The following is a 24,853-nucleotide window of genomic DNA, read 5'->3' on the forward strand; positions in this document are numbered from 1 at the left end:
TTACAGAGTGAAGGATTGATAATACAAAGATATAATGGAGAATATAAGAACTGTGATATGTCCTGTATATATGCTCAGAACAGCACATATAGAAAAAGACTGCGGACGACATTTATTAAAGTGCAAAACATGTGCACCTAAAGGGACGTGTTAGTGTTTAGTAAGACTGTGCACCACAATTCGGTCTGCAGCACAATTCTGCAACCTGAATCTGGGGTGCCAGATTCATAATAATAATATAATAATAATAATAGTTATTTATATAGCCATCAAATTCTGTAGCGCATAGATTTATGAACAACGTGCACAACAAATCATGCAGGCAACAAATCATGCACAGGCAAACAGTTTTTTTGAACTGTTTTTCATAAATTTGGGACTAACTTTAACAGAAGGAAAAGTATCTTTTTTTTTCAAATAGGAGACTAAGGACCAAGGTTGAATTTGGTCTGACAAACTTGGTCCAGGTACCAAATGGATCTACCAGCCTAAACATATTGGTCCACATTTATCAAAAACAGTGCAGTCTGTACTATTTGGAGTTTTCCTGTGTAGTGCCTAGAGGAAGCCAGATGCATGATTTGTGGCAACCGTTCTTCATTTATCTGTCACCCCCTGCACTGCACCGACAGAGAGCACCAACTTTTTTTGGGTGCACCTTTAACATGTGGCGTGCTACACAATTCTGTCCGACTGTGCCCCGAAACGCCCATTTCAGTGCAGAATTTTGTGTCATCGGGTGTAGTGTAGCTGTGACACAAATGTGTCGTGGACACTTAAATACTTGTGCAAGCAGTTTGCATTGAAAAGAAGGTAAAAAGTCAGACAGAAAACTGGTGCAGGGGCTTTAATAAATGTGGGCCCATAAAGCTGAGCTAAACTGCCATGCTTAGGTGTACTGGGTTCCGGCTGATAAATTTGTCTGACAGAGGTTTGTTGAATCAATCTTATCCATGTGCAATGACTAGAGATGAGCGAGCACTAAAATGCTCGGGTACTCGTTATTCGAGACGAACTTTTCCCGATGCTCGAGTGCTCGTTTCGAGTAACGAGCCCCATTGAAGTCAATGGGAGACTCGAGCATTTTTCAAGGGGACCAAGGCTCTGCACAGGGAAGCTTGGCCAAACACCTGGGAACCTCAGAAAAGGATGGAAACACCACGGAAATGGACAGGAAACAGCAGGGGCAGCATGCATGGATGCCTCTGAGGCTGCTTAATCGCACCATTATGCCAAAATTATGGGCAACAGCATGGCCATGACAGAGTGACAGAATGAAGCTAGATAGCATCTAAAACATCCAATAATTGACCCTGACACTATAGGGGACGGCATGCAGAGGCAGCGGCAGCAGCGGCAGGCTAGAGAGTGGCATGGCGACATACCCTAAATGGACTCAGGCTTCAAACCAATGGGTGGCAGAGAGGAACCAAAGGAGGTGAGCAAGAAGCGCTCAAATAATATCGGTACATGATAAAAGTTTGCCAGTATATTTTGTGGATTACACAGCATGGTGGCGACAAAGTTAACATGGAAGCCATGAAAACAATCCAAAATTCTGCCTGACACAGCTCGTTTGATAAGGGGACCATGTATGGAGGCAGTGAACTAGTAGTAGATTAAAGGTGCTGCAGTTAAAACTATGTTAGTTGGATCTTGGCATGGAGCTGGCGCTCCGCTGCCAGGCGAGCTTTCGCCAATCCAAGCCCCTGTCTCTAGGCTACTCCCCAAACAGCACTTCTAAGAACCTTTTGTATAAGATCAAGTGTAGTAGCGTTCTTATAAGTTTGGGATATGGCGGGTGAGGGGAATGTAAACATCTGCGCAAGAAGCGCTGAAATAATATCCGTAAATGAAAAAAGTTTTCCAGTATATTTTGTGGCTTACACAGCACGGTGGCGACAAAGTTAACAAGTTTGATGTGGAATGCCCTGTAATAGCTCTTGGGCGGTGTGCCTTTTATCACCTAGGCTCAGCAGTTTGAGCACCGCCTGCTGTCGCTTAGCGACGGCACTGCTGCTGTGCCTAGAGCTACCGACTGATGGCGCCATGCCCACGGATGGTAATTCGGAGGAGGAGGAGGTGGAGGAGGGGTGGGAGGAGGAGGAGGCATAGTAGGCCTGAAACACCTGGACCGAGGTAGGCCCCGCAATCCTCTGCGTCGGCAGTATATGACCAGCCCCAGGGTCAGACTCGGTCCCAGCCTGCACCAAGTTAAGTGTAGTAGCGTTCTTATAAGTTTGGAATATGGCGGGTGAGGGGAATGTAAACAGATGCGCTAGAAGCGCTGAAATAATATCCGTAAATGGTAAAAGTTTGCCAGTATATTTTGAGGATTACACAGCAGGGTGGCGACAAAGTTAACAAGTTTGTTGTGGAAGCCATGAAAATTCTGCCTGACACAGCATGTTTGATAAGGCGGCCATGTATGGAGGCAGTGAACTAGTAGTAGATTAAAGGTGCTGCAGTTAAAACTATGTTAGTTGGTTCTTGGCATGGAGCTGGCGCTCCGCTGCCAGGCGAGCTTTCGCCAATCCAAGCCCCTGTCTCTAGGCTACTCCCCAAACAGCACTTCTAAGAACCTTTTGTATAAGATCAAGTGTAGTAGCGTTCTTATAAGTTTAGGATATGGCGGGTGAGGGGAATGTAAACAGATGCGCAAGAAGCGCTGAAATAATATCCGTAAATGGTAAAAGTTTGCCAGTGTATTTTGTGGATAACACAGCAGGGTGGCGACAAAGTTAACAACTTTGATGTGGAATCCATGAAAACAACCGAAATTTCGGCCTGACACACCTCGTTTGATAAAGGGACGATGTATGGAGGCAGCTATATGGACGACTTTTGGAGGTAGCAATGGAGACAACGTGTGGAGGCTGCTATGGAGACAATTCAATTTGGATAGTGCCTGTATGTGGCAGTCCAAAAAAGTTTTCAAACCAGAGGAGCAGGTAGGTGGCCCTCCAGAAAAATGGAATAGATTGAGTGCCTGTATGTGGCAGTCCAAAAAAGTTTTCAAACCAGAGGAGCAGGTAGGTGCTCCTCCAGAAAAATGGAATAGATTGAGTGCCTGTATGTGGCAGTCCAAAAAAGTTTTCAAACCAGAGGAGCAGGTAGGTGGCCCTCCAGAAAAATGGAATAGATTGAGTGCCTGTATGTGGCAGTCCAAAAAAGTTTTCAAACCAGAGGAGCAGGTAGGTGGCCCTCCAGAAAAATGGAATAGATTGAGTGCCTGTATGTGGCAGTCCAAAAAAGTTTTCAAACCAGAGGAGCAGGTAGGTGGCCCTCCAGAAAAATGGAATAGATTGAGTGCCTGTATGTGGCAGTCCAAAAAAGTTTTCAAACCAGAGGAGCAGGTAGGTGGCCCTCCAGAAAAATGGAATAGATTGAGTGCCTGTATGTGGCAGTCCAAAAAAGTTTTCAAACCAGAGGAGCAGGTAGGTGGCCCTCCAGAAAAATGGAATAGATTGAGTGCCTGTATGTGGCAGTCCAAAAAAGTTTTCAAACCAGAGGAGCAGGTAGGTGGCCCTCCAGAAAAATTGAATAGATTGAGTGCCTGTATGTGGCACTCCCAAAAATTGTTTAAAACAGAGGACCGGGTCGGTGGCCCTCCATAAAAATTAAATGCATAAAGTACTATAGCTAGAGCCAGTGGGCCCTGTCAAAAAATAGCCAGTTTCCTCTGCTTTACTGTACAAAGAGGAGGAGAAGGAGGAAAATGAGGAGGAGGAGGAGTGGATAAATTATTCAGGTTGAGCTTCCTTCACCTGGTGGAGATTGGAAATTAGGAGAAATCCAGGCTTTATTCATCTTGATAAGCGTCAGCCTGTCAGCGCTGTCAGTCGACAGGCGTGTACGCTTATCGGTGATGATGCCACCAGCTGCACTGAAAACCCGCTCGGACAAGACGCTAGCGGCAGGGCAGGCAAGAACCTCCAAGGCGTACAGCGCCAGTTCGTGCCACATGTCCAGCTTTGAAACCCAGTAGTTGTAGGGAGCTGTGTGATCATTTAGGACGATGGTATGGTCAGCTACGTACTCCCTCACCATCTTTCTGTAAAGATCAGCCCTACTCTGCCGAGACTGGGGACAGGTGACAGTGTCTTGCTGGGGTGACATAAAGCTGGCAAAAGCCTTGTAAAGCGTACCCTTGCCAGTGCTGGACAAGCTGCCTGCTCGCCTACTCTCCCTCGCTACTTGTCCCGCAGAACTACGCACTCTGCCGCTAGCGCTGTCAGAAGGGAAATACTGTTTCAGCTTGTGCACCAGTGCCTGCTGGTATTCATGCATTCTCACACTCCTTTCCTCTCCAGGGATGAGAGTGGAAAGATTTTGCTTGTACCGTGGGTCCAGGAGAGTGAACACCCAGTAATCGGTGCTCGAATAAATTCTTTGAACGCGAGGGTCACGGGATAGGCAGCCTAGCATGAAATCTGCCATATGCGCCAGAGTACCAACGCGTAAGAATTCACTCCCCTCACTGGCCTGACTGTCCATTTCCTCCTCCTCCAACTCCTCCAACTCCTCTTCTTCTGCCCATACACGCTCAACAGTGAAGGACTCAACAATGGTCCCCTCTTGTGTCTCGCCAACATTCTCCTCCTCTTAGTCCTCATCCTCCTCCACCTCCACCTCCTCCGATATGCGCTGAGAAACAGACCTGAGGGTGCTTTGGCTATCAACAAGGGAATCTTCTTCCCCCGTCTCTTGTGAGGAGCGCAAAGCTTCCGACTTCATGCTGACCAGAGAGTTTTTCAACAGGCCAAGCAGCGGGATGGTGAGGCTGATGATGGCGGCATCGCCACTGACCATCTGTGTTGACTCCTCAAAGTTACTCAGCACCTGACAGATATCAGACATCCACGTCCACTCCTCATTGTAGACTTGAGGAAGCTGACTGACCTGACTACCAGTTCTGGTGGAAGTTGACATCTGGCAGTCTACAATCGCTCGGCGCTGCTGGTAAACTCTGGATAACATGGTCAGTGTTGAATTCCACCTCGTGGGCACGTCGCACAACAGTCGGTGAGCGGGCAGTTGGAGGCGGCGCTGCGCTGCCCTGAGAGTGGCAGCATCTGTGCTGGACTTCCTGAAATGCGCACAGATGCGGCGCACCTTCGTGAGCAAATCAGACAGATTGGGGTATGTCTTGAGGAAATGCTGAACTATGAGATTTAACACATGGGCCAGGCATGGCACATGTGTCAGTCTGCCGAGTTGCAGAGCCGCCACTAGGTTACAGCCGTTGTCACACACAACCATGCCTGGCTTCAGGTTCAGCGGTGCCAGCCACAGATCAGTCTGCGCCGTGATGCCCTGTAATATTTCTTGGGCGGTGTGCCTTTTATCGCCTAGGCTCAGCAGTTTGAGCACCGCCTGCTGTCGCTTAGCGACGGCACTGCTGCTGTGCCTAGAGCTACCGACTGATGGCGCCATGCCCACGGATGGTCGTTCGGAGGAGGAGGTGGAGGAGGGGTGGGAGGAGGAGGAGGCATAGTAGGCCTGAAAGACCTGGACCGAGGTAGGCCCCGCAATCCTCGGCGTCGGCAGTATATGACCAGCCGCAGGGTCAGACTCGGTCCCAGCCTCCACCAAGTTAACCCAATGTGCCGTCAGCGATATATAGTGGCCCTGCCCGGCAGCACTCGTCCACGTGTCCGTGGTCAGGTGGACCTTGTCAGAAACGGCGTTGGTCAGGGCACGGATTATGTTGTCTGACACGTGCTGGTGCAGGGCTGGGACGGCACATCGGGAAAAGTAGTGGCGGCTGGGGACCGAATACCGAGGGGCGGCCGCCGCCATGAGGCTGCGAAAGGCCTCGGTCTCTACTAGCCTATAGGGCAGCATCTCCAGGCTTAGCAATCTGGAGATGTGCACATTAAGGGCTTGGGCGTGCGGGTGGGTTGCACTATATTTGCGTTTCCGCTCCAGCGTCTGGGGTATGGAGAGCTGAACGCTGGTGGATGCTGTGGAGGATCGTGGAGGCGACGATGGGGTTTTTGTGGCAGGGTCCTGGGCAGGGGGCTGACTATCAGCTGACACAGGGGAAGGAGCAGTGGTGTGCACGGCCGGAGGTGAACGCGCTTGTTGCCACTGAGTGGGGTGTTTAGCATTCATATGCCTGCGCATACTGGTGGTAGTTAAGCTATTAGTGGTGGAACCCCTGCTGATCCTGGTTTGGCAAATGTGGCACACCACAGTCCGTCGGTCATCCGGTGTTTCCTTAAAGAACCTCCAGACTTCTGAAAATCTAGCCCTCGCCGCAGGAGCCCTCGCCACGGGAGCTTCACTAGTTGACACATTTGGCGCTGATGCACCAGCTCTGGCCCTGCCTCTCCGTCTGGCCCCACCACTGCCTCGTCCAACCTGTTCTGGTCGAGGACTCTCCTCCGTCTCAGAAGCACTGTGTTCACCCGGCCTCTCAACCCAGCTTGGGTCTGTCACCTCATCATCCTCCGATCCCTCAGTCTGCTCCCCCCTCGGACTTCCTGCCCTGACAACAACTTCCCCACTGTCTGACAACCGTGTCTCCTCATCGTCGGACACCTCTTTACACACTTCTTCCAGTACGTCAACAAGGTCATCATCACCCACAGACTGCGACTGGTGGAAAACCTGGGCATCGGAAAATTGCTCATCAGCAACCGGACAAGTGGTTTGTGACTGTGGGAAGGGTCCAGAAAACAGTTCCTCAGAGTATGCCGGTTCAAATGGCAAATGTTGCTGGGAGGGGGCAGACTGGGGGGGAGGAGGCTGAGGTGCAGGAGCTGGAGGAGTGCCGATTTCGGTGACATGGGTGGACTGCGTGGAAGACTGACTGGTGGACAAATTGCTCGAAGCATTGTCGGCAATCCACGACATCACCTGTTCGCACTGTTCTGGCCTCAACAGTGCTCTACCACGAGTCCCAGTAACTTCAGACATGAACCTAGGGAGTGTAGCTCTGCGGCGTTCCCCTGCTCCCTCATAAGCAGGTGGTGTCTCACCCCGCCCAGGACCACGGCCTCTGACCCCTGCAGTAGTTGGACGCCCACGTCCCCGCCCTCGTCCTCTACCCCTAGCCCTCGGGTTAAACATTTTGAAAATGAGAGTTATAACTTTAATTTTTTTTTAAACTTTTTTTTGTGTTTTTTTTTTTTGTGTGTTTTTTAGTTTTTAAAACCAAACGATGCTATCCTATTGCTATGGCTATTTTCTAGCCAAGTATGAAAGCACACTGCTATGCCAGATGAGATGACACTGAGTTTTTAAAAAAATAAACGTAAAATAAAAAAGGAAATGGCAGACTGTGCCTAATTGAAATCCAACCCCGGGCCCTAATAAATTTTACCACTTCGGTCTTTGCGATGGATATGTGCGTCACTAAGCGCAAAACACAGTGGTCGCAAGTGTCACTCCAAATTGTTTACAATTTGCTAGTAGATGCACTGCAGCAACTACAGCCACCAGCAGATCAACCAGAAATCAAATATATATAACGCTACTGTAGGCGTAAGTAAGCCGTTTGGATTCTCCTATGGCTATTTTCTAGCCAAGTATTAAAGCACACTACTATGCCAGATGAGATGACGCTGAGTTATGAAAAAAATAAACGTAAAATAAAAAAGGAAATGGCAGACTGTGCCTAATTGAAATCCAACCCCGGGCCCTAATAAATTTTCCCACTTCGGTCTTTGCGATGGATATGTGCGTCACTAAGCGCAAAACACAGTGGTCGCAAGTCTCACTCCAAATTGCTCACAATTTGCTAGTAGATGCACTGCAGCAACTACAGCCACCAGCAGATCAACCAGAAATCAAATATATATAACGCTACTGTAGGCGTAAGTAAGCCGTTTGGATTCTCCTATGGCTATTTTCTAGCCAAGTATTAAAGCACACTACTATGCCAGATGAGATGACGCTGAGTTATGAAAAAAATAAACGTAAAATAAAAAAGGAAATGGCAGACTGTGCCTAATTGAAATCCAACCCCGGGCCCTAATAAATTTTCCCACTTCGGTCTTTGCGATGGATATGTGCGTCACTAAGCGCAAAACACAGTGGTCGCAAGTCTCACTCCAAATTGCTCACAATTTGCTAGTAGATGCACTGCAGCAACTACAGCCACCAGCAGATCAACCAGAAATCAAATATATATAACGCTACTGTAGGCGTAAGTAAGCCGTTTGGATTCTCCTATGGCTATTTTCTAGCCAAGTATGAAAGCACACTACTATGCCAGATGAGATGACGCTGAGTTATGAAAAAAATAAACGTAAAATAAAAAAGGAAATGGCAGACTGTGCCTAATTGAAATCCAACCCCGGGCCCTAATAAATTTTCCCACTTCGGTCTTTGCGATGGATATGTGCGTCACTAAGCGCAAAACACAGTGGTCGCAAGTCTCACTCCAAATTGCTCACAATTTGCTAGTAGATGCACTGCAGCAACTACAGCCACCAGCAGATCAACCAGAAATCAAATATATATAACGCTACTGTAGGCGTAAGTAAGCCGTTTGGATTCTCCTATGGCTATTTTCTAGCCAAGTATTAAAGCACACTACTATGCCAGATGAGATGACGCTGAGTTATGAAAAAAATAAACGTAAAATAAAAAAGGAAATGGCAGACTGTGCCTAATTGAAATCCAACCCCGGGCCCTAATAAATTTTCCCACTTCGGTCTTTGCGATGGATATGTGCGTCACTAAGCGCAAAACACAGTGGTCGCAAGTCTCACTCCAAATTGCTCACAATTTGCTAGTAGATGCACTGCAGCAACTACAGCCACCAGCAGATCAACCAGAAATCAAATATATATAACGCTACTGTAGGCGTAAGTAAGCCGTTTGGATTCTCCTATGGCTATTTTCTAGCCAAGTATGAAAGCACACTACTATGCCAGATGAGATGACGCTGAGTTATGAAAAAAATAAACGTAAAATAAAAAAGGAAATGGCAGACTGTGCCTAATTGAAATACAACCCCGGGCCCTAATAAATTTTCCCACTTCGGTCTTTGCGATGGATATGTGCGTCACTAAGCGCAAAACACAGTGGTCGCAAGTCTCACTCCAAATTGCTCACAATTTGCTAGTAGATGCACTGCAGCAACTACAGCCACCAGCAGATCAACCAGAAATCAAATATATATAACGCTACTGTAGGCGTAAGTAAGCCGTTTGGATTCTCCTATGGCTATTTTCTAGCCAAGTATGAAAGCACACTACTATGCCAGATGAGATGACGCTGAGTTATGAAAAAAATAAACGTAAAATAAAAAGAAACTGGCAGACTGTGCCTAATTGAAATCAAACCCCTAATAAATTTTCCCACTTTGGTGTTTGAGGTGGATATGTGTGTCACTAAGAGCTAAACACAACGGTAGCAAGTCCCCCTGCTAATTCCTCACAATATGGTACTAGCTGCACTACTAGTGCCAGCAAGCCCAGCCACAAGCAAATAAAAAAAAAAAGTATAACGTTATTGTAGCCCTAAGAAGGGCTGTTGGGTTGTTGTAGAATCACTCCTGCCTAACAGTAAGCTAATAGAACACCCTAACGCTTTCCCTGACCAGCAGCAGCTCTCTCCCTAGCGGCATCCAGACAGAGAATGATCCGAGCAGCGCGGGCAGCGGCTAGTCTATCCCAGGGTCACCTGATCTGGCCAGCCAACCACTGCTATCGACGTGTAAGGGTACCACGTCATGCTGGGTGGAGTGCAGAGTCTCCTGGCTTGTGATTGGCTCTGTTTCTGACCGCCAAAAAGCAAAACGGCGGGAGCTGCCATTTTCTTGAGCGGGCAAAATACTCGTCCGAGCAACGAGCAGTTACGAGTACGCTAATGCTCGATCGAGCATCAAGCTCGGACGAGTATGTTCGCTCATCTCTAGCAATGACCCTAAGGCCTCTTACCAATCATGTTGAAAATCACACAACTTTGCTCAGTTAAAATCGTATGATTTTGATCAGCTTTTGGTCTGAGTGTGCTCCAAGTTTCTTGCATGTGTGATGCTATGTTGTGTTTTTCTCGTGCAAGTGTAATTTGATTTTGGCTAAACAAGGGCCCTTGACCTTATAATTGCTTATGATCTTCAGTAATTGCATCTAAATAACCTTGGTGGGATGCTTGTATGGACCATATATGTGAGCAAATGATACCAAACATTCAGCTAAACTTTTTGATTTTTATCTTTCCTCAGAAACTGGCTGCTTAACGACCAGAAATCAATGTCTGTAAAAAAGTTTCAGACAAGTAGAAGAAAAATACATGTAATTTTGACTTTCAAAAAACATTTCGGGGATTGCGACAGGACCGGGAAAGTAAATTTGCCCCAGTATGTATAAGCTTCAAGTTTTTTTGCTGCCTAAAATTTTATATAACCTCATCATCCACAATTTGAGATGAACCAGAATTTTGTCCACATGATGATCCACCTCTGCGCTACCTCTCAGTGGTCCTGACAGGCACTTCCACATCTGGCGCAGTTGGGGTCTGAGTTGTGGTTGCATCAAGTGCAGCACCTGAAGTTCCTCCATCCAAGTTCGTTCCAGTATCCCAGGAAGCTGCCATGGCCTCAGAAGCAGAATATTTTCTTTAATGCACATCATCAGCTAAAAATGTATATGCAGGATAAACATACTTAGTACCCAAAAACATTAAACCCCTCAAAAATAAAGCCCAAAATATACTCACTCTGAACGAGCATTGAGGGCAGTCTTGAGCCACCCTGAAGGGAAAAGCACCTTACAAATGTCTTGCCATTCATGCTCCTTTTTATTGGTCATTGGCCTTGAAGTCACAGAGTTGAGGACACTAAAGGACCATTTCTATCAGTTTTTCTGCGCCTGTGGGTCATGACAATCTTCAAAATCCAGCAGATGAAGCAGCAGCAGCACTGATAAAATAGATGCCAAAAGCTGAAATCCATTTCCTGGTTCGATTTAATCGAGGTCATAGGGCACCATGTATGACAACACCGGAGCCATAGGCAAAGCAGGAGCATGACGGTGGTAAGGGGGGACCTATAACGACTGAATTTAGGTGATAGTATTGATGTAAGATGATGGTTATTGTTAAATGAACAGAGTAGGTGGGATAGTGTAGTGATGTAAGAACAGAGTAGGTGGGATAGTGTAGTAATGTAAGAAGGGAGGGGCTCAGGAGTAGATGTCACTTCCTGTCCTATATCTCTCTCTCTCTCTTTTTCTCCCTAGAAGAACAGAAAGAAACATGTCCCTCCATCCACCCTGATTTATCAGTAATTTACAACAGGTTATTTACCAATTACATGTATAATGCTATGAAAATGATTGTCTGTTATTTGTTGAACTTTTACACTGTTTATCTTGTATCATGTAAATTTCTTAATTGACTGTGGATGAAATGGAGTTGGTGTTATCCTCCTAAGCACAAGGGAAGGGCAATCCTTCAGCCATGGATCCCTAGGGGTTTCTTCCACAGGGGTTTTTTCCTCTCCTGCGCGCTGTGGGATGACTCTATGTGAGTCGGAGGTTGCCCATATTTAACGTTTCTGCCTGGAGATTAAAATTTCTCAATGTTATGCTCCTGGTTCTATAAAAAAAAAAAGGAAGAATAAAGAAATATCTAAATAAGAAATATAGATATAATATATATATAAAAATATGTATATGAAGGAAATAGAATGGGAGTCAAAGTATGGCATTTTGTTATCTGTCGCAGCTTTTATTTTGCGGTGCAGAAGTCAGGTGGAAGGTGCAGGCAAGTTATTGGTGGACTAATTTACCTTATATAGGATGTAAAACCTCATGGTGTTGAACAGGCTGAGCTTTGGAAGTGGCCAGCCTCAAGGGACTGGTAATGGTACAAGCAGCCAGGTGTGGGCACCTTGGTGAAGCACACAACAGATAATCTTCACTAGGGTCATTGGTACCCTTAAAGTGTACTGGCTCTGCTAGAATGGCAAGCCAGAGTGTGCCACCCCCCTTTGTTGATGGCTGGCTGGGTGCTGTATGTCAGGCAGCTGTAGATTGGGGTATTGTTGAATCCCACCTCTAGCATGTCACCTGACTCCTCCTCTGATTGTTTCATTCCTGTGATTCAAATAAAGCTCTGGCCATATCATCCATTAACTCCTTAACGCTCTGCGCCGTAGCTCTACGGCGCAGAGGTATAAGGAGTGTATGAAGAGGGCTCACGGGCTGAGTCCTCTTCATACAAAGGTGGGGGTTTTTGCAAAATGCATAAAACCCCCACCGCTAATAACCGCGGTCGGTGCTTGCACCGATCGCGGCTATTAACCCCCTAAACGCCGCCTGCAAAGTCGCAGGCGGCGTTTAAAAGACGGCGGCGCGTGGGCGCCGCCATCTTTTTTTTGATCGCCACGCCCCCGAACGTCATCGGGGGGTGGCGATCAGTTGCCATGGTAGCCTCGTGTCTTCTCTTGACACGAGGCTATCTGGCAGCTGCATATTCGTTACAATGAGCCAGTGGCTCATTGTAATGAATGTGCTGCAAAAATGCCATATATTGCAATACAGAAGTATTGCAGTATATGGTAGCAGCGATCTGACCATCTAGGGTTAATGTACCCTAGATGGTCTAAAAGATAGTGAAAAAAAAAAGAAAAAAAAAAGTTTAAAAAATAAAAAAAATTAATAAAATATTAAAAGTTCAAATCACCCCCCTTTCCCTAGAACGGATATAAAACATAACAAACAGTAAAAATCACAGACATATTAGGTATCGCCGCGTCCCAAAATGCCCGATCTATCAAAATATAAAAACGGTTACGGCCGGCGGTGACCTCCGAGGCGGGAAATGGCGCCCAAATGTCCGAAATGCGACTTTTACACCTTTTTACATAACATAAAAAATGAAATAAAAAATGATCAAAATGTCGCACAGACCTCAAAACGGTAGCAATGAAAACGTCGCCTCATTTCGCAAAAAATGACCCCTCACACATTTCCGTGCGCCAAAGTATGAAAAAGTTATTAGCGTCAGAAGATGGCAAAAAAATTTTTTTCTTTTTTGTACACATTCGTTTAATTTTTGAAAATGTATTAAAACACAATAAAACCTGTATAAATTTGGTATCACCGCGATCGAACCGAACCAAAGAATAAAGTAGGCGTGTTATTTGGAGCGAAGAGTGAAAGTCGTAAAAACTGAGCCCACAAGAACGTGACGCACGTGCGGTTTTTTTTCAATTTTTCCACATTTGGAATTTTTTTTCAGCTTCGCAGTACACGGCATGTTAAAATAAATAACATTACGGGAAAGTAAAATTTGTTACGCACAAAATAAGCCCTCACACAGGTCTGTACACGGAAAAATGAAAAAGTTATGGATTTTTGAAGTTGGAGAGCGAGAAATGAGGCGAAAAACCCTGCGTCCTTAAGGGGTTAAAGGACACCTGTCATCAGGTCTGTGTCACTTGTCCTGTCACTACTACCTGTTGGAGCAGCTCACAAGGATCCCATCCCAGCCTTTATCTAGTTATTTCATACATTATTCATTGTAAAATCATCTATTTTTTATCATGTAAATGAGGCTGGTCACATGGTCAGAGGCAGTGATGTCACCCCTGTTACCCCTCCCCTCTCCTCCCCCTGCTCATGTCTGTGTGTAATGTATAGTAAAGCATGGCTAGTGTGTGTCCTGCATCTGCTAACATGCTGCATCCTCCTAATATACAGGTGAGAGACACAGACATCAGCTACACATGAATCTGACATGTTCTGCTGTAACATGGCTGCCTGGAGCTGCTCTCTCCTAAACACACACACACATGCACACACAGGCTGCAGGGGGCGTGGCCACCAGCACCAGGAAGCACATCATTATACAGCCTCACATCATTATACAGGCTGTCAGTCAAGCACTGGGGGTGTGGCTGTGCCTCCCACTCATGAATAGAGTGGACAGCTTGAATATGCTAATGCTTCATTGGACATTTCACAGGTCATTTGCATACAGCTTTAGGACCTCATTGCTAAGGTTTACAGGCATGTAGAGGGACAATGAAGGGATAGAGGCAATGCTCTCTAATGGCAGTTTATGAAAATATATTTAGTTTAGGGGGGTTATTTTGCATGACGGGTTCTGTTTAACCCCTTATCGCTCTGCGCCGTCCCGCGAATAGCGCTCAGCGCGGTAAAGCTACTGCGCAGAGACGATGCCGGTTCAGCGCTGCACAGCAGCCGAACCGGCATCGGGGGTCATGGGATTTCAGCGGTAATCTACCGCTGACATCCCCGGCTAACACCTGCGGTCGGAGTGGGCTCTGATTGCGGGTGTTTTACCCATTAAATGCGCGGTCATGCGACCGCGGCATTTAACATGCCTTTCCGGGGGTCTTTACACCACGATCGGCCATGTCCCATGGTGGATCAAGTAAAAAATGTAAAAAAAAATGTTTTTCAATAGAAAATTACTTTATAAATCGCTAAAAATTACCATAAGCCCCAAAACATATAAAGAGACATATAACGCTCAAAAAAGTCTAAATCATAACACAAACCCCACATATATAGTATCACTGCGTCCGTAACAATCCAAAGAATAAAACTAAATAACTATTGAACCCATATGATGAACGCCGTAAAAAAAACCCTTTAAACCAGCCAAAAATTAGGATTTTTACCTTTATATCCCACTAAAAATGCAATAAAAAGTGATCAACAAAACATATGTACTCCAGAATGATACTGCTGCAAAGTAAAACATGTCCTGCAAAAAACAAGCCATCAACTAGCTCTGTAGCCAAAAACATAACAATGTTATGCCACTTGGAAGACGGCGATGCAAAAATGATAGATTTTTTCCCCACATTAAGGTTTTATTTGGCAAATTTAGTAAAAAATAAGAAAAAATATTCAAATCTGGTATCCCCGTAATTGTATCAACCCATAGAATAAAGATAACATGATTATTAGGCTATACGGTGAACACGAAAAAAAAAAAAAAGTAAAAAATCCAGTACAGAATTTTCTACTCATGACCTCAAAAAAAGTAATACCAACCCCAAAATGGTAACACCGGAACAAGCATCTCATCGCGCAAAAAAAATGCCAACACATGGCCCAAATAATGGAAAAGCAAAAATTTTATAGCCTTCAAAAAGGGGGCAACGAGAAAACTAAAATCCTGGCAGCTGCAGGGCTCCTTCCCTTCTGCGCCTCGCTGTGCCCCCTTAAAACAAGTAACGGTCACATGTGGGGGGTCTCTGCACTCAGGAGAAATTGTAGAACAAATTTTATGGTGGATTTTCTCTTTTTATCTTTTGGAAATGTGTAAATTTTAGGGCTAAATGAACGTATAACCGACAAAATTTGACCATTCTAAATTTCACAGCCATTTTGATTCAATTACTATGAAGATCTCAAGGGGTTAACAATCTTCGTAAAAGCTGTTTCTGATAGCTTGAGGGGTGCAGATTTGAAAATGGGTTGGTTATACAGGGGGGTTTAATGCTAAATATGTAAAATTTAATTTCAAACAGTATTTATCCCCAAAATAGTCAATTCTGAAAATATGGAAAATCGCTATTTGATTTGTAAGCCGCGGAACGTCAAAATAAATTATCCAGGCATTTCAAAAATTATGAAAAAGTAAAGTAGACATATGGGAAATGTTATTCGGCAATTAATTTAGGTGGTAAATCGATCTGCCTGAAAACGCGGTGATTTCGAATTACTAAAATGGCAAATTTTTCTAAAAATTCATCATTTTTTTCTTTTTTTTGTAAATAAATGCAAAACTTATCAGCCAAAATTTACCACTAAAATGAAGTACAACATGTGGGGAAAAACCAATCTCAGAATCGCTTTGATAAGTAACAGTGTTCAAAAGTTATAACCATATAAAGAGACGCAGATCAGAATCCAAAAAATGGGGCTGAGCCTTAAGCTACAAAATGGCTGCGTCCTTAAGGGGTTAAGTTATGTGGTTGTGTATTTTTTCCATACACCGTGTTTTTCTCTTGTCTAAGTTGTTTTAAAATAAAGTGGGGGTCCATCCCATATTCACACGTCATGAAAAACATGTGCACTTGGATGACATCCGAGTGCAATTAGTTTTTTTTTTTAACACAACCATAGAATTCAATGGACGTTTCTTTTCTCAAACTCACACCAAGGTAGGACATGCTCTAGTATTGATAAATCGCAATGCAGCAACGCAGCAAGGGAAAAAAACTGATGTATGAAAAGATGTATTGAACACCTAGGGTTTAGTGAGAGTCCAATGTGATGAAGGATGACACAAGTAATAGGTTTGTGGGCAAGGGGCGTTAGTCTTATAAAACTGCATCTGAACAAACCACAAAAGTTCTGGATCAATGTCCCATTAATATTTAGACAGCGTACACTTAAAACATTTATTCTGAAGATAAACTAGATTCATCACTGTGGCTCACACTGTGGGTCATAGCTTTCTGGAGTAGACATTTTTATTACATACTAATCCGTGTAAGCCTGATTTTACAGCGTCTTTCCCTGATCCAAAATGTCAGTAATGACATCCTATCCAAATACCGTATTTAAGATATTATGATCACTAAAATGTATCATTCTAAAGAAACAATTGTAGCTACTGAAGATGTCGTCCATTTTAATACTATTTTAATGCAAAATAATACATTGCTTTTTATCTAGAAGCTAGCTGGCCTAAAAAAAACAGCCACCCTCTTCAGCATTTGTAATCACTGCACCAAGACACAGAACAGGCCTTATAAGAATTTATGAATACAGCGACTGTGATTTTCAACATTATGTTGATGTATCCTGAATGTATTAAGATGCAAATCCATGCATGCATTTCTGCTTTGCTTAAGATTTTCACGGATGCAAAGCTAGTGATGAAGCCCCCAGGGCCCATCCACTATACACAGACTTCGACGTGACAACTGCAGAACAACAGGAAGCATATGGAATATTTATGCGCCTGTTCTTCATGATTCTGTCACTCCCTGCACTGCTCTGACAGAGTGCACATTTTTTGGTGTACCTTTAACATGGGGTGAGCACCACATCTTCTGTCGGACTTTGCATGATAAATGTGGCACACGATCTGACTGAGCACCGGAACGGCCATTTCAATGATGAAATTTGTGTTGCGTGAAGAATAGTGCAGCCTTGATAGGGTCGCGTGTGACACAAATGTGACACGGAGACAGTAAAAAGAATGTGCAAAGTCCACCAAAAAACTGGTGCAAACAGCTTAGTAAATGGGGATCACTATATCCGATACATTCTATAGAGTTGAAGGAAAACAGGGATATTAAATAGTAGATATGAAGATGGAAGGGATTTTCATGGTTGAAATGATTGATTATTCTCTATCCTGTGGCTTGGGTAATAACCTTTCAAAGCCCTTTTAGATATAAACTATGTAAAATAACAGGTACTATATATTTGTATCTACTTAATATTCCCAAAAAGCACAAAAATCCATAGTAATATAAAACGTGCTTGTTGGCTGAATATATTTTGGTTGTATAATCACCGTATGATTGTGCTCCTCGTGCTACTTTTCTGCATCCTGAGAATGATTAGCAATTAAAATGTGATCCTGTTAGAAACCACTAATCTGACATTGCCAGCCGTAAGGAAAAAAAACACTTATATCAGGAAAGACTCAGCAAGTAAACACAATTTACATCACGTAGTAAATATGAGCATTTGAAGAGAAGATTTTAGCTACTGATTACCTGTGTTAGCCAGGCTGGATTAAGGTTGGTGGAGGCCCCGGGCGTAAACCAGTGGGGGCCCTCCCCACAATTTTTGCTAGTTATAAATATATCCAGCCCTCCGCAATAAAATGTCCAGCCCCCTCAATACCTATATCCAGGCCCGCTATAATATATACAGCTCCCTATAATATATACAGGACCCGTAATAAAAATATCTAGCCCCCCTATAATAACTATAAACAGCCTCTTATTATAACTATATTCAGCACCCTATAATAACTATATACAGCCCCCTATAACTATATACAGCCTCTATAATACCTATATACATCCTCCCTATAACTATAAACACCCCCTATAATAACTATATACAGCCTCCTATTATAAGTATATATAGCCTCCCATGATGACTATATATAGCCCCTCTATAATCACTATATACACCCCCCACAATAACTATACACAGACCCCCTGCAATAACTTTATAGAGTCCCCCCATAATAACTATATACAGTCTTCTATTATAACTAAATGTACCTCCCATAATAACTATTTACACCCCCTATAATAACTACATACAGCCTCCTATAATAACTATATACATCCTCCCTACAACTATATACAGCCCCCTATAATAACTTTATACAGCCTTCTTTTATAACCATATACTCTATATTCCCCATAATAACTATATACAGTCCCCCTATAAAAACTATATACAGTCCCCCTCCAATAACTATATATCCGCCTTACCTTTCTCCGTTCCCCGCACGCCTACCTCATCTGCTTCCCTCACAGTGAGCAACATACTGGCACTGGAGCAGTCTTGGTATACCTCCGATGGTCTATGACAGAGCAGGGAACTTATTGTTTCCTTGCTTCGCCATAGATTGAAGTCTATGGGGGTACAGAGTGTGTTAAGTACTGCCAGGGGAGTTGGACCTAAATATACTGTGGGTGATTCGGGAGGTCATGTACACCCTCCCCCCCCTCCTATGATCTGGCCCTGTGTGTGAGTATAACATAAACTCATTGTACATGCTAATATGTGATGTGGCATAAATGTTGTAGTGTTATATTTAAAGTGGAAGTTGAATGTGACTTGTAATCTTTATTTACCATGCAGTTTGTATTTTGTAGTTTGCTATCCTCTCTGTGTTGGTGGATTGACCTAGAGTCTATGACCTACTCCTCCTTCCCCTGAGACCTGAAGGTTTATTCAGATGACCAGATCCCGTCCGGGTAAGCACAGGGCCAGAAGAACAAAGGGGGAGGGGTGAGGAGTGCTCCATAGGAAGATGAGTGGCTGTGCCACAAATCTGCCAAATTATAGAGAATGTGCTATTGAAATTTAGTGAAATTTTATAGGTATTTTTGGGGGGCAAGGTTAAGTCCGGTCCTGTACCAAAATTTTTCACAATTTACAGTCATTCCAGTCAAACTCGAATTTCAACAGACCCGCCCATCCCTAATAACAAAGTCAATGGGGCACATTTACTAAGGGTTTTGTGCCTGTTTTTTTGCAGACTTTGCACATTCTTTTTGGTGCAAACTGCTTGCACAGGCATTTAAGAAGTGTCTGCAACACAAATGTGTCGCACGTGACCATTTTGTGGCACAAAACACTGGTGTGTTCCCCCCTGGCAGGATCTAGTGTTTTTTCAGCTTCCTCTACCTTAGTTTTTACTAAAAAGGTAAAATGATGCAAATGAGCCTAGGGCTCTATATGATTTCAATGGACCCTGGAGCCCCACAGGCTCATTTGCATATATGTAAAGCTTTTTATTCTTAAAAACAAGCGCATAAGAATGTTAAAGAAAAGTGGATCCTGCCAGAGTGGGCACACACCAGTATGTCAGTGTGCTTGGTTTATAATCCTTCATCCAGGTCGTAGATGTCTTTTAAGTTTTCCATGCTCTTATGTATCATATATTATACTGAATCCTTCTTTATTATTATCATCTAGGGCACAATGGGGGTCATTTACCAAGGGCCCGATTCGCGCTTTCCCGACGTGTTACCCGAATATTTCCGATTTGCGGCGATTTCCCCTGAATTGCCCCGGGATTTTGGCGCATGCGATCGGATTGTTGCGCATTGCACGCAACGGAAATCGGGGGGCGTGGCCGAATGAAAACCTGACGGTTTCGGAAAAACCGCCGCATTTAAAACAAAAAATGTGTCGCGGAGCTTGCACTTACCTTCACTAGGAATAGGCCGGTGAACTTGAGTGCGTTCCGATGCTTTTCAGTGCAGCAGCGCCACCTGGTGGACGTCGGAGGAACTGCCTTAATAAATCCCGGCCGGACCCGAATCCAGCGCAGAGAACGCGCCGCTGGATCACGAATGGACCGGGTATGTAAATCTGCCCCATTATCTTGTTATACAGTTGTTTACATTCTGTGTGAGACTATGTCACCATATTCCAGTTCAATCCTTAGGGAATGCCGTTTACATCAAAAACCTGGAAAACCCCTAACAAATTACAAATAGTAACACTATAAATAGTAATAATAATGTATTCTTTCTCACAATAACTCAATAAGTCATCATTCTTGCAGCAGCCTTACCATCTCCCTTTTGCAATGAGGAAGGATTTGCTGAGTTATATAGCAAGGACATTGTGCCTGTGAGTGATTTTATTGTACATGAAGTAGTCGCTTTCACCCGAGTCATGTGCTCTGTCATTTTAATGCTGCCTCCTCATTATTGTGGAACCTTGACTGAATTTAATAGCTGGTACTTATAGCTTGGCAAAGTAATTCCATTAACTTCAGCTGCTTAAACCAAGTCTTAAAATGGAGAAAAGCACAAGATGAGAAGTGCTTATATATCGGCAGTATAGGAAGCAAAGAATACATGGACCAACTGATGTCACTGTGAAGAGTTGTTTCTCAATGAATAGGGGTAAGTAGCCACAAAGAAATAATAATGGATTATAAAGCCTCCCTCACCCCATATGGATTCCTTATGAACAGCCTTATGTGGGCCCCCCCAGCAGCCCGGGCCCTGGCACTATGCCAGGCATGCCCAGTGCTGGCGCCAGCCCTGAAATATTCACATTTATTGTAAAAAACTGTAAAATCTTCACATGCTAGTGAAAAGCAAGCAAAAGGAAAAATTTTTTTTTACTTAGTACATTCTGTTTAGCAGTTTAAAGATTCAGAGACACAAAAGGACATGTTGTACTGGATCCAAGGCCTGGAGGCCTTCACAAATTCTCACTGTAACTAATCTCATCTTTTCAAATCTGTTTAATTGGTGACTGGGATGAATAAGATTTTCTACTACAAGGCTGTTTGAGTATGTTTTTTAAGAAAAATCATTTGTAGAAAGGATTTTTTTGCAATAAAACCTGTCAGGACAGAGAATATCAGGCACAGGCAATAAATCTGACATCAGTAAAGGCGTTTGGTGGTCAAGATCTCAAAGGAGGAATGTGCTTAGTGGTTACAGGTTACATTAGACTCATAAGAACATGGCAATACTGGCAAAGAAATTTCTATAAAGTCTATAAAAGCGGTAAAATGTAAGTAGAAACAGATCAAAGTAAAATGTCCTACATATATTGCTCTTTCTCTTAGAAGATTTTCTGCGTACCATTCACTTTAGAAAAGATTCCCCAAATGACCAAGGTCACACAATACCCATAGAATACTTGGTCCCAGTGCTCCTCGCTATTTTTCTTTTCACAGACTGGTTACAAATGCCATAGTTCTTTTTATTTGTCTTACAAGATCAAGAATAGATGGCTGCAGTGCAGATTACTTTTTCTTGGACTAGACCCACCCATTTGCCACAGGACTTGAAAAAACTGGATAATACATCCAGCCAACCTAATTCCTTCAGCAATTCAGGTACGTTGTTACATCTGTGGCTGCGTCATCCTCTGTTCATAAAGTGTGGCTGAGGATACGCTAAGCATCATGTCGTCAAAACACTCCTTTCCTAGCATCCTTGATTGATTTTTACCACATCTATCTGTCTCCTGTGGACTCCGTTCTGGCTCACTTACAGTTAGTATGCAGTGATAGACAGAAGTATGTGTATACTGTAAATGTGTATGTGAAAGTATACAGTATATAAATGTATACATGTATATATATGAGTGCATGTGTATATGACTGTGTATAAAAGTGTCTATATGTGGCTAAACATGACAGTATATATATTTATTATATGACTGTATGTGTCTGTATCCGTGAATACTTGTAATGGGAGGTGGTAGGGACTATGAATGACAGTACAGTAAGCTCAGAACTAAGCCCCCCCCAAAACTGTCCCCTGCCTACTAACTGGGCGGCACCCTAAGTAGCCAGTAACCAGGTCTTATTTGCCACTAAGCATTACATTTTTTTTTTTTGGTAACCCACTACAGGGGTAGGGTAGGAGGGTGCATGGCGTGGGTGGAGGGTGCGCCACACACTACATCGGAGGTGTTATTAAGACAGCGGAGCACAGCAGCTCTGAGTTCCTCTGCTTCTCTGCCCACTATCAATCACACAGACTGCAAGGCTGCAGTTTGTGTGATTTTAGCTATGGCGCAGGAAACATGTGTTGATGTCCGCCTGCACCACGTCAAATGACCAGGTGCAGGCGAAGTCATCATTTGTTGCCTGCGCTGAAGCTATGGAGAAGCCGCTGGGAGCAAGGCAAGTATTTTTTTAATTTGGGTTTTGGGGCAACAGTAGCTACTGGGGCATGCCATGGGGGTAGCACTTTACTACTTGGGGGCAGCAGTGGCTACTGAGGCTTGGGGATAGCACTGTGACTACTTGGGAGCAGCACTGGCTGCTGGGGAGACGGTGACTACTTGGGGGCATCACTGGCAATTGGGGTATGGGGCAGCACTGGCTACTGGGGAGACGGTGACTACTACTACGTGATGGAAGCACTGGCTATTGAGGTATGGGGCAGAACTGGGACTACCGGTGGCCAGCACTAGCTACTAGGGCATGGGGCAGACTTTTGAATACTTGGGGGCAGCACTGGCTACTGGGGAATGGGGGCATGCTGTTACTAGTTGGGTGCAGCACCAGCTACTGTTTCATGGAGGCAGCGCTGTGATTACTTGGGGGCAGCACTGGCTAATGGGGCATGGGGGCAGACTATGACTACTTGGGGGAAGATCTGGGACTACTTGGAGGAAGCACTGGCTACGGGGCATGGGGCAGACTGTGACTATTTGGGGGCAGCACTGGATACTAAGGCATAGGGGCAGCGCTGTGACTACTGGTGGGAAGCACTGTGATTGCTTGGGGGCAGCACTGGCTACAGGGGCAGACTGAAAATGGGGGCAGCATTGACTATTGGGGCATGGGGCAGAACTGTGACTACTTGGCAGCAGCAAAAGCTACTAGGGCAAGGGGCGGACTTTTGACTACTTGGGGGTAGCACTGGCTACTGGGGCATGAGAAAATCACTATGACAACTTGGGGGTAGCCCTGTGGCTACTTGGGGCAGCTCTGTAACTACTGTCTAATGGAGCATTAGTGGCTCCTTGGGGCAGCCCTGTGACTAATTGGCGGCAGCCCCGTTACTACTGGGGGCACTCTGTGACTACTGTCTACTGGAGCATTATTGGCTACCTGGGGCAGCCCTTGATATTATATATTGGCGGGGATTTAGCAATGTCTCTAGCTGGAAAACAAAAGTCTTTTGCTGCGCCAGATTTATCACTATGATGATGAATTCTAATGCAGCATAAGGCTGTCAGTTCCTACTTCAGACCTACTTTTAGTTGGTCTAAACTGTGTGCCAGAATTTTGAGAACAGACGATATCCTGCAAGCTATGCCCCTTTCTTGTGAAGGCCATGCCAAGTGCCAGAAAAGGTATAAAGGCCTTGATAAATGTAAATCTCCCCCATTAGTTCACAATTCTGCAGACAATACACATGTGTATATGAATGTATGTATATGTAAGTGTATACATGTGTATATATGAATGTATATGAGTGTGAAAATGCATTATATGATTGTATTTATGTATGTTTACATGCGTGTATATGAGTGTGTCAGTGTCTTAAATGAGTATATATATGCAAGTATACATACATATAGATGTGAATTTCCCCACTGTGGGACTAATAAAGGATTATCTTATCTTATCTTATCTTATACAAGTATACATACATATAGACATACAAGTATACATGTGTGTATGAGTGTAAACAAGTGTGTACAAGTGTATACAGATGCATTAGTGTATATATGAGCGTTTGAATGTATATTTGTAGACATTTATGTATATATAGTGTATATATCAGTGTATACATGCGTGTATCTAATTGTTACCTGGTCGTCCTCAGGCAGCGCTGAATGGGTTAAGTCTATGTTCTCCTATTGGACAGAAGATAACAATTAATTAGCAATAGTTATTGGCAGGCTGACTCCCTATAAGATATCACAGAGGCAATAAACACATGTGTTTTTTTCTTCTGCGGACAAGAGGTAACTCCCGAAGACATGTTGGTTGCAAGTAGCCTGTTACAAAACCCACATGTGTTTCAGAGTCCCTGCACAACGCAGGATGCCATCTTTGCGGTACGTTTAACTTTGTTATTCTATGCAAATGTTCCTTGTGTTTGCGCCATTTACCTCGTGCCTGTGCTTCTCCGCCTGGTTGCGGTCTCCATTGCCGGGCTCTCCAGGGAGCAGAGTCTACCCACGGGTAAAGTAAGTGATGACTCCTGAACTCCTTGTGCCTATTTTAACTGTGCATATGGTAATGTCTGTGTCTTTTGCTCTAGATGCCTACTGAAGGAAGAAAGAGCTCCAGGAAGTCCAGACACAGGTGTTGTGTAACATGTCAGCAGCCCCTGCCTGATGATTGTGAGACTGAGTTTTGGGAGGGGTGTTCCCCACTGCAGGAGGAGAAGTCATGCTTACAGACGGATTCCAGGGTTTTCTTTTCGTGGTTTAAAACCACTATATCTCAAGCAGTTTCTGAGGCTACACAACCCAAGAGAAAGAGGTCTGAACCTGTACCCTCAGAGTCTCCAGGGCCTTCTGGGCTAGAGGAGCATAGGTCTGAAGGAGAGATTAGTTCTGATGATGATATGGATACTGATCTGAATGATTAATATCCCTTCAATCGGGAAGTTATTAACAGACTGATCAAGGCAGTTAAAGAGACTGTAGAATCTGATAAGGACACTGAGGAGCTTTCTAAAAACGAAGCCTTAGATTACTTC

General features: G+C 44.2%; 2 long non-coding RNA genes across 2 annotated transcripts in view; one reads left to right on the forward strand and one right to left on the reverse strand.

Annotated features, from left to right (window-relative positions):
• LOC140076980 (uncharacterized) overlaps window positions 1-11,498 on the forward strand; it is a 25,817-nt gene extending 14,319 nt beyond the window's left edge. Inside the window, exons 2-3 of the long non-coding RNA XR_011849683.1 lie at window positions 10,184-10,994; window positions 11,199-11,498. This is a non-coding gene — a long non-coding RNA (uncharacterized lncRNA). The remainder of the gene's footprint in view (window positions 1-10,183; window positions 10,995-11,198) is intronic.
• On the reverse strand, window positions 10,920-24,459 carry LOC140076979 (uncharacterized). The gene is made up of 3 exons (XR_011849682.1): window positions 24,258-24,459; window positions 23,955-23,999; window positions 10,920-11,556 (listed from the first exon to the last, which is right to left on the reverse strand). It is a non-coding gene; the product is annotated as an uncharacterized lncRNA (long non-coding RNA).
• Window positions 24,460-24,853: the final 394 nt, after the last annotated feature.

The sequence above is a fragment of the Engystomops pustulosus genome, chromosome 9 (assembly GCF_040894005.1).
Source record: "Engystomops pustulosus chromosome 9, aEngPut4.maternal, whole genome shotgun sequence".
NCBI classification, from domain to species: Eukaryota; Metazoa; Chordata; class Amphibia; order Anura; family Leptodactylidae; genus Engystomops; species Engystomops pustulosus.